Here is a 16,187-nt window from a genome sequence, read left to right as displayed (position 1 = left end):
ACAAGAATGAAAGAAATATTACAACTACAATAAAAGAAAAACAGGGTACAGTACGAACTAAAACAGCGAGGAAGATCAAGTCCGCTCCGAGTGAACGCCGACAACCTGGTACCTAGAGGAACGGAATTTAAGAGTGTGAGATGCTAATCATCTCAGTGAGCGACCCTACTACTATACAATATAATACCACGGTAATAGGTATATCAATAATAATTATTTGGAAAATAATAATTTCTCTCAAAACCCTTACAATTCTCTCAGTTGGAAAGGTTCCCCTTTTTAAAACATTGTCACAAAACCCTTATTCATATTCCCCAAAAAAAACCAAGACATCAAATGAGTATCCGAACAGTAATAAATAAATTTTAATTCCAATACAGCTTTAAAACATTTTATTTATTTATTTATTTTTTTTTTAAAACACAGTTCCAAAAATCAGTTGATGCACCCACTATATACCAGTGGCGCCAACAGTACCCAGCGTCCCAAGGTACCGCCAGACAGGAGGTTATAGAAAGAAACCGGCATACGGTAGCGTGGCGTCCCACTGCGCCGCTGCTAACCTGGTGTCCCGGCCAAAGGGGGGTGGCCACCCTCTCCGATGGCATCCACAGGACACCCTCATAATATCACCTGCGCGCTACTCACACCCACCTGCGCGCTAATCATATCCGTGTGCACAATATCCATATCACATATACCATATCACATAATCAGAACACCAGTACGTGCACGGTGCATCTAAAAATCATAAAATCCACAATTTAAATTATAAAACAAATTTCACATTTTTCATAAACATAGCGGGCATAATCCATCCGCTTGAACCGGGAAATTCTCCACAATTTCCTTATAATTAATACCATAAATCCCATGATTTTCAAATCCACCAACTCCCAAATCCATCAATTCAAATATCCACATTTTTTCCAAGCATAAATAATTTCTCGAAATATCATAATCAAATCCCATAATATTTTATGGGCATATTTCATAAAAATTGAAATCACCAACATAACCAAATATTTTCCTTGAAATATTTGAAAATCAAATCGTGCCCAATTTACCATTAAAACCACACCAATTTCAAAATCCTCAAAACCATAAAATAATTCCACATGGCATAAATTGGTGAAATACACATTTTCTTAAATCCGATAAATTCACAAATAATTCCACAATAATTCAAATAAATATTTGGCACATAGAAATTAAATTCCAAATATTTAAATCACACATTATATATTCACCAATTAAATTCCCAAAATTAATTTGAAGGTGGGTCACTCACCTTGTGCACGTATCTCAATCAAGATCCTCCGCAGGATCGACTCCGCTACTTGCACGTGCACCTAAAACATCCACAGTACCAAAACCACAAATATTAATATTTTATTCGGGTAATCCCCAAATGGGTACCCGGGGAGCGAACACCAAACGATAACTAAAATTTACGAATTATATACCGAATCGAAGCTCGAGTGATGCTAATCACAGATCCGCTCTTAATTTCCGATGATCGTACCCGACGGGGTCGGAATTTTATCGGGAAGCTTTTCGGGTTTCGGCTCCGCAATTCTCCCAAACTGTCGCGAATTGGTGGAAACGGAAGTCGGATTTGGGTTCAGGAGGTCGAACACTGCGGACTGGAGCTGGCCGGAATTTTCGGGTACTCGCCGGAACAGTATTTTCCGGCGGTGGCCGTTTGCTGTGAAATTTTGCAGATTTGTAGATCGTGAGGAGAGCAATCCAACGGGACCGACGGTGAGCAAAACGGAGGTCGGACGGCGGAGAAATCACCGTTTGAAGATTTTCGACCCCTCGCCGGAAAACGCTCCGATCCCGGCGCGTCGATGGTCCGATGGCCGTGATTTTTGGTGGGTAGGCCGGACTTGAGGAGAGGATGCTGGGTGTATGGCGCGTGTACTGTATATCGGCCGGAATAGTGCCGATTCGCGGTGGCCGGCGGTGGAGGGGGAAAAATCGCCGCCAAACTTCGGACGTCCGATCCGGGCGCGTCCGGCGGCCGTTCGCCGTGAAATTTGGAGGTTTTACCGGAAATGAGGTGGGCAATCTGGCTGGCCGGCGCGTGTACAGTAACTAGGCCGGAAAAACGTGAAAATGACCGGCGGCCGGCGGGTCCTCTCTCTCTCTTTCTCTCTCTTCTCTCTCTTTCTCTCTCTTCCCCGAGAGTTTTTCAAAATTAAAACCCTGCGTGACACTGTTCATGCCACGTGGACCACTCAGAAGCTGACACGTGGCATTTCACTGTTCACGACCCAAAAACATTAAAATAATACGGTATCCGGTAAACTTCAAACGTCCATAACTTTTTAACCACATGTCCGATTTAAGCGTGCCGCTAGTCTATGAACTCGTATCGACGAGTACTTTACAACCATACAAGAGTCAACTCACAATTACATCACAAGAAAAAGTCAACTCCCGGCACCTTTTAGACAGTTTACACTTCAACTTGTTCTGCCCATAACTTTCAAACTGTAGCTCCGTTTTCGACGTGCTACTAGTCTACGAACTCAGGGCGTCATGCACTTCGCCACGGTACCCTGGTCAACTCGAAATTCCCACCGAGTCAAAAAGTCAACTTTTGACCCCTTTGGTCAACGGTCAACGGTCAACGGTCAACGTGCACGGATTCCGGTGCGATTCGGGACGGGGTGTTACAGCTGATGGCTGAGATTTTTGGGAGTTTGTAGATCAAGGCGAGAGGGTTCCAACGGGACTGGCGGTGAGGCAAACGGAGGCCGGAGGGCGAAGAGAACTGGGTTTGAAGATTTTCGGACCCTCGCCAAAAAATACTCCGATCCTGGCACGTCGGAGGTCCGGTAATCGTGAAATTTGGTGGGCTAGCCGGAAATGAGGAGGTGGTGAGGGGTGGCTGATGCGTGTGGCCTGAAAATGGCCGGAAATTGGTCAAACGGCGGTGGCCTGTGGTGGAGGGGAAAAATCGCCGTCACCAAAAAACACTCCGATCCGGGCGCATCGCCGGTCGATTGGCAGTGAAATTTTGGGGATTGGCCGGGAATGGAGACGCGCTCCTACCTGGCCAGCACATGTGGCAAGATTCGACCGGAAAATTTTGAAACTCCAGGGGCTGGTGGGTTTCTCTCTTTCTCTCTCTCCCCTCTCTCTTTCTCTCTCCTCCCTCGCCATTTTACCAAAATAAAAGCCACCGTGGGTGACACTGTTCACCCACGTGGACCTCTCAGATGTTGACATGTGTTGTCACTGTTCACTTAAGACAGATATAATAAAATATCACGGTATTCGGAAAACTTCACATGTCCATAACTTCTTAACCAAATGTTCAATTTAAGCGTGCCGCTAGTCTATGAACTCGTATCGACGAGCACGTTACAACCATACAAAAAGTCGAAGCAAAATTCTACAACCATAAAAAGTCAACTCCCAGCACCTTTTGGACAGTTTGAATCTCGACTTGTTTTGCCCATAACTTTCAAACTGTAGCTCCATTTTCGACATGATACTAGTATACGAACTCATGCCAACGTGTACTTCGTAACAGTACCTCAATCAACCTAGAATTCCATCTGAGTCAAAAAGTCAACTTTTGACCCCTTGGTCAACGGTCAAAGGTCAAAGGTCAAAGTCAACCACATACAGTGAACATCGGTCAAAGTTGGAAAATTTCCATTATACTTTAGGCTGGGGTGTTACACCCGTGGCAATAATAAACCGTCAGGATGAACTCAACCTCACAGCCCATGGTAATAACAAACCATCAGGATGAATCCAACCTCACGGCACCTGGTAAACTCGTAAGCTATAATATAATACTGATCTGAAATACTGGTACCATATGGTATATTAGTTAAAAATAAACAATAGAGTATCCATATCATACTTTTCCAAAGGCTAATCCTTCAAAATTGAACCTTCTAATGGGTCCTAATAATATCTAATTGCATTAACCTAGCTTCAATTTCTTCCACTTTAACCAATTTTGTCCAAAGACAGTCTGAATTTACCCGATATTTAACTAATTGATCCAAAAATGGAAAAATTATCAAACAACCTCCAAAATTCACAAATTTTATATCAAAGGAAAGCCTAAGAGATAAGGAATGCCATGGTGTACTCACCTTGGTCTAAAAGTATCACGGGTGGCCGGAAAACTTATCGCAATACTCGACGAAATTCCACTTGATGTATCTCTAAAATGACGAGGAATCTTGGTAAATGGATCACATAATTGAGTTCAGAGGGTCATGGGGTAGGCCAAAGTGGCCAGAAAATAGCCAAACTCTGACGGACCTATCAGGACTTGTCCAAGATTGCTTACTGGAACCTTAAACAAACCCTAATCCCAGGAAAACCCTACCGAACCTTCCTATGGAAAATCTGGTAGAATCACTCTTAAAGGTTGAACTTACTTTAAAATTTCCTGCATAGAAAACACACTTCTACAAGCACCACCTCATTCCTCCTACCTTACTATAATTTGATTCCAGAATTTCCAGCACTTCAAATAATAAACAGGGAATAAGTGGAACATTAATTAACAAATCCAGTGCAGTATACAAAGCATCGTATTATCTACAATTGAGAATAGAATTCCTTACAACACAAGATAGAAAAATTTACAAGATGGAAGGAAAAGAAAGAAAAGCTTCTTGGAGTGCAGCAATGAACGAAGACGTCGAACTCTCTTCGGACGATCAACATCTACTAACCTGGGTCTAGAGGAACGAATTAAAAAAAAAACATGAGATGCTAATTATCTCAATGAGTGATCATATCTACAACAATAATAATAGTTATATAATAATGTAATAAACTTGGCTAATTAATAATATTAGAAAATAGCATTTTCCCTCAAAATCCTTACGATTCACTCAGTTGGAAAAGTTTCCCTTTTAAAAAGCCTTTCACAAAACCCAACATTTATATCCCAAAGACCAATAAAGTAATAAACCAATAAAACAATAAAATACAAATAATTTAAAGATTTGAACTTATAATGAAAAATTAAAAAAAAAATGAATAACAACTGTTAAAATGTAACACATTGTCATAAATAGAATAAAACAAATCACAATAAAATTTATAATAATTATCGTAACATAAAATACAATCACAAATAAATTAACCAAGCCAACATTTAATTCAATATAAGCCAAGTGAATAATCAAGGAATAGTAATACATAAAATGCAAACAATACGCAATAAATTCAAATAAAAAACTAAGCAAGCTTGATGCAAAGTAAAATTAATTGCAGAAATAAATTATAAAATCTAATTAAATGAACCCATGATATTGAGAGAATCATACTAATAAATTCAAACATTTATTTAAAAGGATAATGAAATACCACGGCAATTTTATATAAATCTCAAATTTATGTAAACCTTGAAAACTTGATAAAATACATTTTTAAACATAAATTTAAATAAATAATAAAATCACAATTAAATACTTTTAAATTTTCTTATAATCAATCGGGAAAATATCTTTTGACACACACACTATATACCAGTGATGCTCGACGGTGCCTAGCGTCCCAAAGCACCGACTGATGGAGAGGTTAAAGGCAAAAACTTGTATCCAGGTCCTCTCTGGCGTCCTAACAGCGCCAATGCTATAAACCCCAATCCCGACCATGGAGGGGGCAGCTATGGCCAATCTCAACTTGCTTGCCCTCGGTTTGATGGCAACCACAGGAGGGTATAAACCTTCGCGCTCATCACACTCCGCCCACGGGCTAATCACATCCACAATTACAAAACACCGGTACTGCGTGGTGCGTCTTAAAAACCAAATAAATATATATATATATATATATACCATTGTGAAATACCTAAAGTCTTATCATTACCACTAGATTTAATATCTCTCTCCACATCCGTAAATTTACGTTAAAATCCTTTATAATTTCATTGATGCAAATATACCAAAATCCCAGTGGCATGAAATCAATCCATAATCTTAAATCCAACGGTATATATATATATCCAAAATTTTCCAATACCATAAAATAATTTTCCCACCATTGTTTCAATGCATAATAAAATTTAAATAAATATTTTTTTCAAATCCTCCAAATTCAGTACAAATGAAATCGCATTGAAATTGCATAAAATCCACATATGGATAAATTGATATAAATATATTTTTATTTAACATAAATAACCCGCAATTAATTTCAACAAAAAATTTAAATATAATTTCTTCAAAAACCTAGAATATAAATTTTGATGCATAAGTCCACATAAATCATCATCAAAATTTAATTAATAATCTCTTTAAATATTAAACATAAATAACACATTTTTTCAGGAATCAATTAACACCATATATATATATATATATTTACATTTTCACAACCCCAATATACTTTGGTAGCACCTAACATGTAAATATTATCACAAATGGGCAATATAATTTATATAACCATTTTTTTATTATCAAACATAAATATCTAACACATACAACATGTTTTTAAATTAATCAATTAATACAAAATATACATAATTTAATGCCCGAAAATAAATTTGAAGGTAAGTCACTCACCTCGAACACACTGATTCAAATTAAAAAAAGTTATGGTCAAATTAAGGTATGATTCAAACCGATCAAGCGGGACTAAAGTTGACTTTTTATCCTTATAATTTATGGAATTGACTTCTAAACCATCGTATAGTGCTCATTCATACGAGTCCATATACTAGTGGGATGCTTAATTTTGACCTACAATTGAAAAGTTATGGATTTGTAAAGGTGTACTTTTTTTTTTTTTTATTGATTTTACAAGATAGTTTTTATAGAAAAACTTGAAAAGGAAATTTCAAAGGATCTTTGACGAGTGCTACGCTTCACCACTAGGTAGGTGCCATATGTGAAGGTGTAAGAGGGCCATGATTGTAATTTTTTTTTTCTTTTTCTTGTTCTTTTCTCTTTCTTTTTCCCTCTCTCTCCTCTCCCCCCACCCTCAGGAAGGATGTCAGGACCCATCCAGAATTCCTCCCCAGAACCCTAGACAAGCCTTGATCCCAGGGAAATACCACCGAACCTTCCAACGGAAAATCCGGCAGCACCTCCCCTAAGGGTAGGACTAACCAAAAATTACCTGCACTGAAAACGCACTTCTATAATTGTCCCCTTATTCCTCCCACAGTACTACAAGTTGGTTCCACAATTTTCAGCATTTCAAATAAATACAGTAATCCAGTGCAAAATAAATACATAAGTGTCCCATACAATATACAGAGCTTTATGAAGCACTACTAAGTATAGAATACAGCAAGAGTGAAAGAAATATTACAACTGCAATAAAAGAAGAACAGGGTACTTCACGAACTAAAACAGCGAGGAAGGTCAAGTCCGCTCCGAATAAACACCGACAACCTGGTACCTAGAGGAACGGAATTTAAGAGTGTGAGATGCTAATCATCTCAGTGAGTGACCCTATCTACTATACAATATAATATCACAGTAATAACGTAGATAAATAATAATTAATTGGAAATAATAATTTTTCTCAAAACCCTTACAATTCTCTCGGTTGGAAAAGTTCCCCTTTTAAAATCTTTTCACAAAACCCTTTGTTCGTATTCTCCGAAAACCAAGACATCAAATAAATACCAGAAATAGTAATAATTATATTTTTAATTTCAATACAGTCTCAAAACATTTTATTTTTAAAACACAGTTTTGAAAATCAGTTGATGCACCCACTATATACCAGTGGTGCCAACAGTACCCAGCGTCCCAAGGTACTGCCAGACAGGAGGTTATAGAAAGAAACCGGCATACGGTCGCATGGCGTCCCACTGCGCCGCCGCTAACCTGGTGTCCCGGCCATGGGGGGTGGCCTACCCTCATCCGATGGCAACCACAGGACAACCTCATAATATCACCTGCGCGCTCCTCACACCCACCTGCGCGCTAATCGCAACCGTGTGCACACTAACCATATCACATATAAACAGAACACCAGTATGTGCACGGTGCATCTAAAAATCATAAAATCCACAAATTTAATTTATATATCAAAACTCACACTTTTACATAAACACAGCGGGTATATTCCATCCGCTTGAACCCGGGAAATTCTCCACAATTTCTTTATAATCAATACCATAAATTCCATGATTTTCAAATCCACCAACTCCCAAATCCACCAATTCAAATATTCACATTTTCCCAATAGCATAAATAATTCTCGAAACATAATAATTAAATCTCGTAATATTCCATGGGCATATTTTATAAAAATTGAAATCACCAACATGAGCAAATATTTTCCTTGAAATATTTGAAAATCAAATCGTGCCCGATTTAATATTAAAACCACACGAATTTCAAAATCCTCAAAACCATAAAATAATTTCACATGGCATAAATTTGTAGAATGCATATTTTCTTTAAACCAATAAATTCACTAATAATTCCACAATAAATCAAATAAATATTTGGCACATAGAAATTAAATTCCAAATATTCAGACCACACACAATAATCACAAATTTAAATTCCCAAAATTAATTTGAAGGTGGGTCACTCACCTGGAGCACGCAATTAAACTATGATCCACCATGGGATCAATTCCACGTCTCACCGGTGCTCCTAGAACACAATTCACACACAGTCAAATAAATTAATATTTTCATCGGGTAAATAATACCCGGTACCCGGGGGGGTTAAACACAAACGTTATCCAAAATAGTCGAATAATATACCGAATCGAAGCTCGTGGGACGAGGATCACAAATCCGGTCTCCATCGACCCCAATTCCGCCGGAGGTGGCCGGAAAGCTTCGGCCGGTTTTCAATTTGAGGGATCTTTCAAACGGTGGGGATTTTGGGCAATCTAACCCCGGAAATGGACTCAGAGGGGTCAAAAATGGTGGAATAGAGGTATGGGTCGGGCTGGGTTGGTCGGAAACGGCGAGAATCGCCGGAAAAACATAACCGGCCGTCGCCGGCTTCATTGGCCAGATCTGGGCGCATCCGGCGGCGACTGGCCTGGAAATTTGGAGGCCGAGGTCGCAAGGAGGTGGGCTACACTGGTGGCCGGCGCGTGTGGCATTCCGGCGACTGAAATCCGGTCAAACAGAGAGAGGGAGGGAGTCAAAGGAGAGAGAGAGAGAGAGAGAGAGAGAAGTCTGCTGGTTTTTTGATGGCTCGGGGAAGAAGGGAAAACAAAGAAAAAGAGAAGAGAAGGAGGTGTTTTTCCCACGTGGGGAAAAGAAAAGAAAAAGAAAAAGAAAAAGAAAATAAAATAAAATAAATAAAATAAAAATAATTAAATAATAATAATATTATTTAAAATAATAATAAAAATAATTTGATATTACACATGGTTGACATGTGGCTTCTCAACATGGTGACACATGGTCACCTTCAGTAAGTCACACGTGGCACATCGTTATAGTTCAAAAATAATATTAAAATAATACAGTATTTGAAAAACTCTACAGGTCCATAACTTTCAAACCACATGTCCAAATCAGACGTGCTGCTAGTCTACGGACTCGTATCGACGAGCACTTCACAACCATGCATGAGTCAAAGATTAACCTTCCATGAATAAAAAGTCAACTCCGACACCCCTTGGACAGTTTGGACCTCAACTTGTTTTGCTCAAAACTTCCAAACCGTAGCTCCATTTTCAACGTGCTACCAGTCTACGAACTCGTGCCAACGTGTTCTTCGTAACGGTACCTCAGTCAACCTAGAATTCCAATCGGGTCAAAAAGTCAACTTTTGACCCTTCGGTCAACAGTCAATAGTCAACCTCGGTCAACGTGCGAAAATTCCGACATGATTCGGGACGGGGTGTTACAAAGGAGAACCCCTCTCTCTCTCTCTTTCTCTCTCTCTCTCTCTCTCTCTCTATCTCTATCTCTCTATCTCTATCTCTCTCTTGGACTAGCCAAATTGAACATGTTCCAGCCATCGAACACTGGCATGCGGCAGCCACCATGGACGCTTTTGATGAGGAGACTTTGGTCGTCAAATTTCGAGCAATTTTTCCAGCGGATGCATGAGGATCAGCAGTTTGGATGCTAATGTCTAAAATTGCCTAGCTCGGCATGTCAGGACCCGACTAAAGTTCACCGGAACTTTAGACAAGCCCTAATCCCAGGGAAATACCACCGAACCTTCCAATGGAAAATCCGGCAGCATTTCCCCCAAAGGTTGGACTTACCACAAAATTTCCTACATGAAAACACAATCCTATATGGTAGTGCCTTATCCCTCCCACCTTACTACAATGATTCAAACAATTTACAGCACTTCGATTATCAAACTATCTAAGAATATATACAATAGTAAGTAAAGAACAAAAATATACCTTTAAACATTCACATCCGCCCACACCACCCATTTAGTGCCATACATTTCAAATACATTTAAATTATCGTTTTACAAACATATCAATGCATAATAATGAAAGAAACGTCAAACAACTGCCACATTAACAATAATAGTGATAATAACCATTATAACGATAATAATAATAGTATTAATATAACTTGCCCAAGAACTACCATATTACCATACATACCTTAGGGATATCATTAAGTCCAAAGGCAATCACTTGTCCAAGGGCTATCTCACCTGTTCAAAGACTACCACTTGTCCAAGGACTATTATACTTACCTAAAGGCTTAAATACTTCCCGAATGCATTCATATAATACCACTAATAATAACAATAACATTAATAAAAATAATGATAATGATAATAATACCAATAAAAATAACAGTAAGAATAATAGTAATAACAAATATTATTTATTAAAACCTTAACAATTAATAATAGCAACTGCAATAATACTTGGCAATAATTTTATTAATAAATAACACTGATGATAATAAAATAGCAACAAAAATAATTATAATAATGATAATAACAATTAATTAATAGATAAATAAATAAAAAATAATTACTATATTGAAGATAACAATATTAGTAACGACAATAACTTTTAACAATCATAATAATAAGAAAGGTTAATAAGGATAGTATTAAAAATCAATTTACGAATAAATAAAACAATATTTTGAAATTACTGAAATGTTACGAAATATGCACTCATAACGGAGGTATATACGATACCATCTATATACTACGCGATCTATAATTCCAGTTGTCGCTGGAACTCTGCTACCAATACAGACCGGGGGTGGTTGCCTATAATGGCTGTCCGATCCCGTGGACCTGTAAGCAACATAGTCATGAGGCTAGCTCTTTATGGACCACATCGGATCGTTGTGTCCGTATGGTGCAGCACATACAACACAATATAATATAACATATATATATATATATATATTTATAAACATATATGTGTATATATAAAAAGATACTTGATGCACATACTATATACCAGTGATGTCTGACGATACCTAGCATCCTAAGCACTGCATGATGGAGAGGTTAAGAAGAGAACCTGTATCTAGTTGTCATGGCATCCCATTGGCACCGATGTTATCAACAGTCATCCTGGTCAAGTAGAGAGGTGGCTGATGTTCACGCTGCATTATACCTACCTCCCCTAAGGTCCATAGCATCTCACAAGACAACCCTATATACATGTGCGCCAATATACAGAACACCAGTACGTATATACCAGTGCTGCCAGGCGGTACTCAACATCCTAAGTACGACTCTGACGGGGAGGTTAAGGAGAGAACCTACATCCAATTGCCTTGGTGTCCCAATGGCACCGATGCTTATAGCTACCACTCCGGCCATGGAAGAGGACGGCTGTGGCCAATATATCAAACTTGTCTGCTCTCGGGTCCGTAGCATCTCATGGGAAAGAATATAACATGCGTTCTAATAACATATCACAAACATAGTTTAGAACACCAGTATGGCTATGGTGCATCGAAAATGATAAAATTTTTATAATAATATAATATAATATTATAAAAATTGAATTTTAATAAAATACTTTTAAATTTATGCATTTTTATCAAATTCATAAAATTTCATATTCTCTCTTTAATCCATCAATTTAGATAAGCCATCTCTACCACCAAAAAATCAAGTTTATGAATAAATAAATAAATTAATTAATTAATATATGAATATATTTTTTTGGAAATACTAAATTTTAAATGAACATGTTTCTTCAATCCATGAAATCAATTTACACCAAAAAACTACATAAAAATTCATATATACTTAAAATCACATAAATGCATTATTTATACATCAAAATTTCAATATTTAAATCAACAATAAATTTAATAACAATTAACCATAATTCATAAAATCAATCTCTTCCATAAATAAATAAATGAATAATTAAACACATAAACATATATATATATATATATATCTTTTATCACAATAATTTAATATAATTAATTCTTCAAACCTTCAAATCAATTCATATGAAATTTTATTAGAACTACATACAATTTCACATATAATTAAGTATATAAAGATACATTTTATTAGATATCATAACCTCACAATAAAATTAACAATAATTCATGTGCAATTTAAAATTTACAGCTTCCCAACTTTTTGAAAACATTAATTCAAGATCACATTTATTCAATTCAACACAAGTTGGCATCTTCAATATAAATAACAATTATTTAAATATTAAATAGATACATTTTTTCAAATTACCACATTAAAATAATAATATTTTACTTAAAAATGGCGTCTTTCAAAATACTCCACCATAATTCATAAATGAGATACCAATGGAAAGCTAAAGAGATAAAGAATACGTTACCAATCTCCGTTGGGCTCAAGTCGATCGATGATGGTCGAAAAATGGACAGAAAGTTTTGGCCAAAGTTCAAATTCTCATATCTCTAAAACAACAAGGAATTAAGCTGAATGGATCTCAAAATTGAGCTCAGGAGGTCCAAAAATAGTGGAATGGAGTATCAATTTGGTCGGGTAGTGACTAGATCGCTGGAAAACAGGCCTTGCCATCGCCGGTGGTGGGAGTAGGAATGTCAATTTGCCCCGCATACCCCAAAAATCGCGATGCATCGCCCCTAACGGGGCGGTTTTTCCTAAAAATTGGGACTACGGGATGGGCTTGGGATAAATCCTTAAGGCTTGAATCGGGGATGGGCCAGGAACGGAGAATAAAGAATCGGGCTCGAAACGGCACGTATATATTTACTTTTTTTTTTTATATTTTATATACTTGGACTATTGTATTTTTTAAGGATGTATTTTATTATAATTGTAAATTTGGACATTGATATATTTTATTGCATTTTTATTACATTTTAGTCACTTTATTTACATTTTATTAATGAAAAAAAAATTATATAAGTTTCTAAAAAAAAAATTATATCGATTATAAAAAAATAAAAAGGGAAAACTGTCCCACCCCGTCCTCGATTGGGAAATCCCTTCCCTAGCTCGCCTTTAAAGAAATGGGAAAAACCGCGGGGATGGGATAAAAAATTCACCTCGGGGATGAGGACAGGATTTTAAAAACTGCCCCCGCCCTGCCCAGTTGACATTCCTAGGTGGGAGCCCGATCTAGACGCGTCCGGTGATGGGTGGCTGTGCCCTTCCAGCTGCCGGCCCGACTTTCCATCCTTTCTTCACCCATCCGATGCATGTCACATAAAGTTCATGGGAAAATCTCAAATTCTAGTGGAAACCGAAAGGGAGAGAGAGAAAGAGAAGGACAAAAGAAGAAAAAGAAGGAAGGGAAAAAAAAAGAAAAGAAAGGGTAATAATATTAAAATAATCAAATAATAATATAATATTTAATTAATATCACATGTGGCAGTTTTCCATCGTGACACGTCGCTCTCTTTAACCATGATATATGACAACTTTGAAGTGGTGACACATGGTTCAACTTTAAGGACTCCCTCAAATATTTTGCTACCTAATAAAAATCAGTCTTGGAAAATATAGATATAATTTTACAAACCCGTAACGTTTTAACTGTAGATCCAAATTAGCCCTGCTGCCAGTCTATGGACTTGTATCGACAAACACTTTCATATACCAAATGGTTCAACAATAGAATCTACGTAATTAAAAAGTCAACTTGGGCTCGTTGACCAATCTAAATAGTATCTTGTTTTGATCATAACTTTCAAACCATAGCTTTGTTTTCGATGTGCTATTAGTCTATGAACTCAGATCAATGTGTACTCCGCAATGGTGCCTTGGTCAATGCAAAATTCCATCTGGAGCAAAAAGTCAACATTTTGACCCACTTGGTCAACGGTCAAACCCAATCAGCCTCAGTCAACGTGAAAATTTTTGGTGATTCGGGACATGGTGTTACATCCTAGCTTTTTAGAGATCTTCAACCATAAGACTAGTGATGAGAATTCGTCCATATCCGCACAACCGACTACCTGCTAGGGTGTTGACCCTATACAGATGAAGATCGGGCCAATTACTAAGGCTCAAGTTAAGAGATTGAAGGACAACCTGGCTGCATTTATATGGGGAGTAATTAATTGCCAAAAGGGCTTGTCAATACCCGAAGATATAAGACCCGTTTTAAGCATCCAAGTGGTGGATGCCAATACGGACCCAGGTAGCTATTTTCGTGCAAACATGGATTCCGGATAGCAAAAAATAGTTCCAACACTTCATGGATTCAATGAAATATCATTAAAAGGACATGGAATCCAGCCAAAGCAGAATCAAAAGCATCTAAAGAGGACTTGTATGGACAACATCTCAATTTGGCCGAAAATGTACTGTTTAGCCGCTGGCTTTAACTGTTCTTCTTGTTCAAGCAAGTTTGACCTTTCCAATCAAGGGGAAATGTATGGGAATCATTATTAATTATATTTGGCATCCTACATGGCATATAGAAGTTAATTTAGAGCCCAAACAAGTTGGAGATGGATCAAAGATACCTTAGTAGCCAAACTAGCCAACTAGTTTCCTAATTTGATTGACTTTTTGTTTTAGGAAATTAGTCTTTTATTTTGTTTCTATTTATTTATTTGCTGGAAAAATCAACTTAGGAAATTTATTATTTGATTAATTTCGTTGTAAATTAATTAATTCTTAATTCAAAGTAAAGGAATTAATTAATCCAAATTAGATTAGGAAAGGAGGTGAATTTTGGCCAAGCTAGGTTCCCTATTCTTTGGTGGCTGGTTTTAACCTTAATTTTTAGGGTTTATTGTTTTGTACTTTACCCTATTTATGGAATTATTTTCAATAAGAAATCAAGCTTGAAATTTATATAGAAAATTATTTGTGAGATTGATTATCTCTTTGAACACCTAAAACACCATTAGAAAGTGTGTGTTTTAGTTTTGATTTATCAATAGGACATCAATCACCTATTGTGGCGTTATCACTATATACTAAGGTTTCTAATCACAAGTTGGTTAGGGGTTAAGGTGACCATTAGAACTTGAACACAATCAAGATCCGGGCGAATATAATACGGGTTTAGGAGCAGGTCGTCCTAAGTTCGTATCAACTAGTCCTTGTCCCCTCATTTCAACCCATTGATCACAAGTATGGCTTTCATTTTTTCAAATTCCAAGTCATTTGAGATATACAATAGTTTGAATTTTGACTGAAACTTTCCGACCGTTAGCATCGAGTTTGGCTCATTTAAGCTAAGTATTCTTATTTCTTACCTTACAAGCTTTCATTTTTTATATAATTTGTAATTTTTATTGAGTATTTAAGATTTTACCATTTTTGAGCTAATTTTGAAAATGCTATAAAATTTGGTCTGTGTTGGGAGTTCCACGTAGGAAAAGTTTTGCATATAGGTTCCTAGTGACTAATAACAGTTAATGAAATACTTAATTTCATAAAATTAAGCATAAATATGAGAAATGTTAAATTTTTGGGCAATAGACCATTCAAGGTCATTATATAACTGAACTCCTTTAGGGTGTAACTTTAGGAACACGATGTAGTGAAAGTGAATTCTAAAATATCTAGTGCATTTTGGTACCCTTGAGGAATCATATGTGATATCTAGAATATATTCTTGATGTATGTTAGCCATCTGATGGGACATACGATGGATGCTGTAATAGAGTATGGATGACCAAATATCAATGCTATAAGTGACTTATATTCTAAATTCTATTTTATAGTAAAATAAATATACATATGTGTGTGTGTGTGTGTATACATATATATTTATTTGTTAGATATTAAATTTTGGCTTAATTGTGTTATTTAACAAATTATTATTAGTCG

This window comes from Ziziphus jujuba, chromosome 3, assembly GCF_031755915.1.
Source record: "Ziziphus jujuba cultivar Dongzao chromosome 3, ASM3175591v1".
NCBI lineage: Eukaryota > Viridiplantae > Streptophyta > Magnoliopsida > Rosales > Rhamnaceae > Ziziphus > Ziziphus jujuba.
This window is presented reverse-complemented; position numbering follows the sequence as displayed.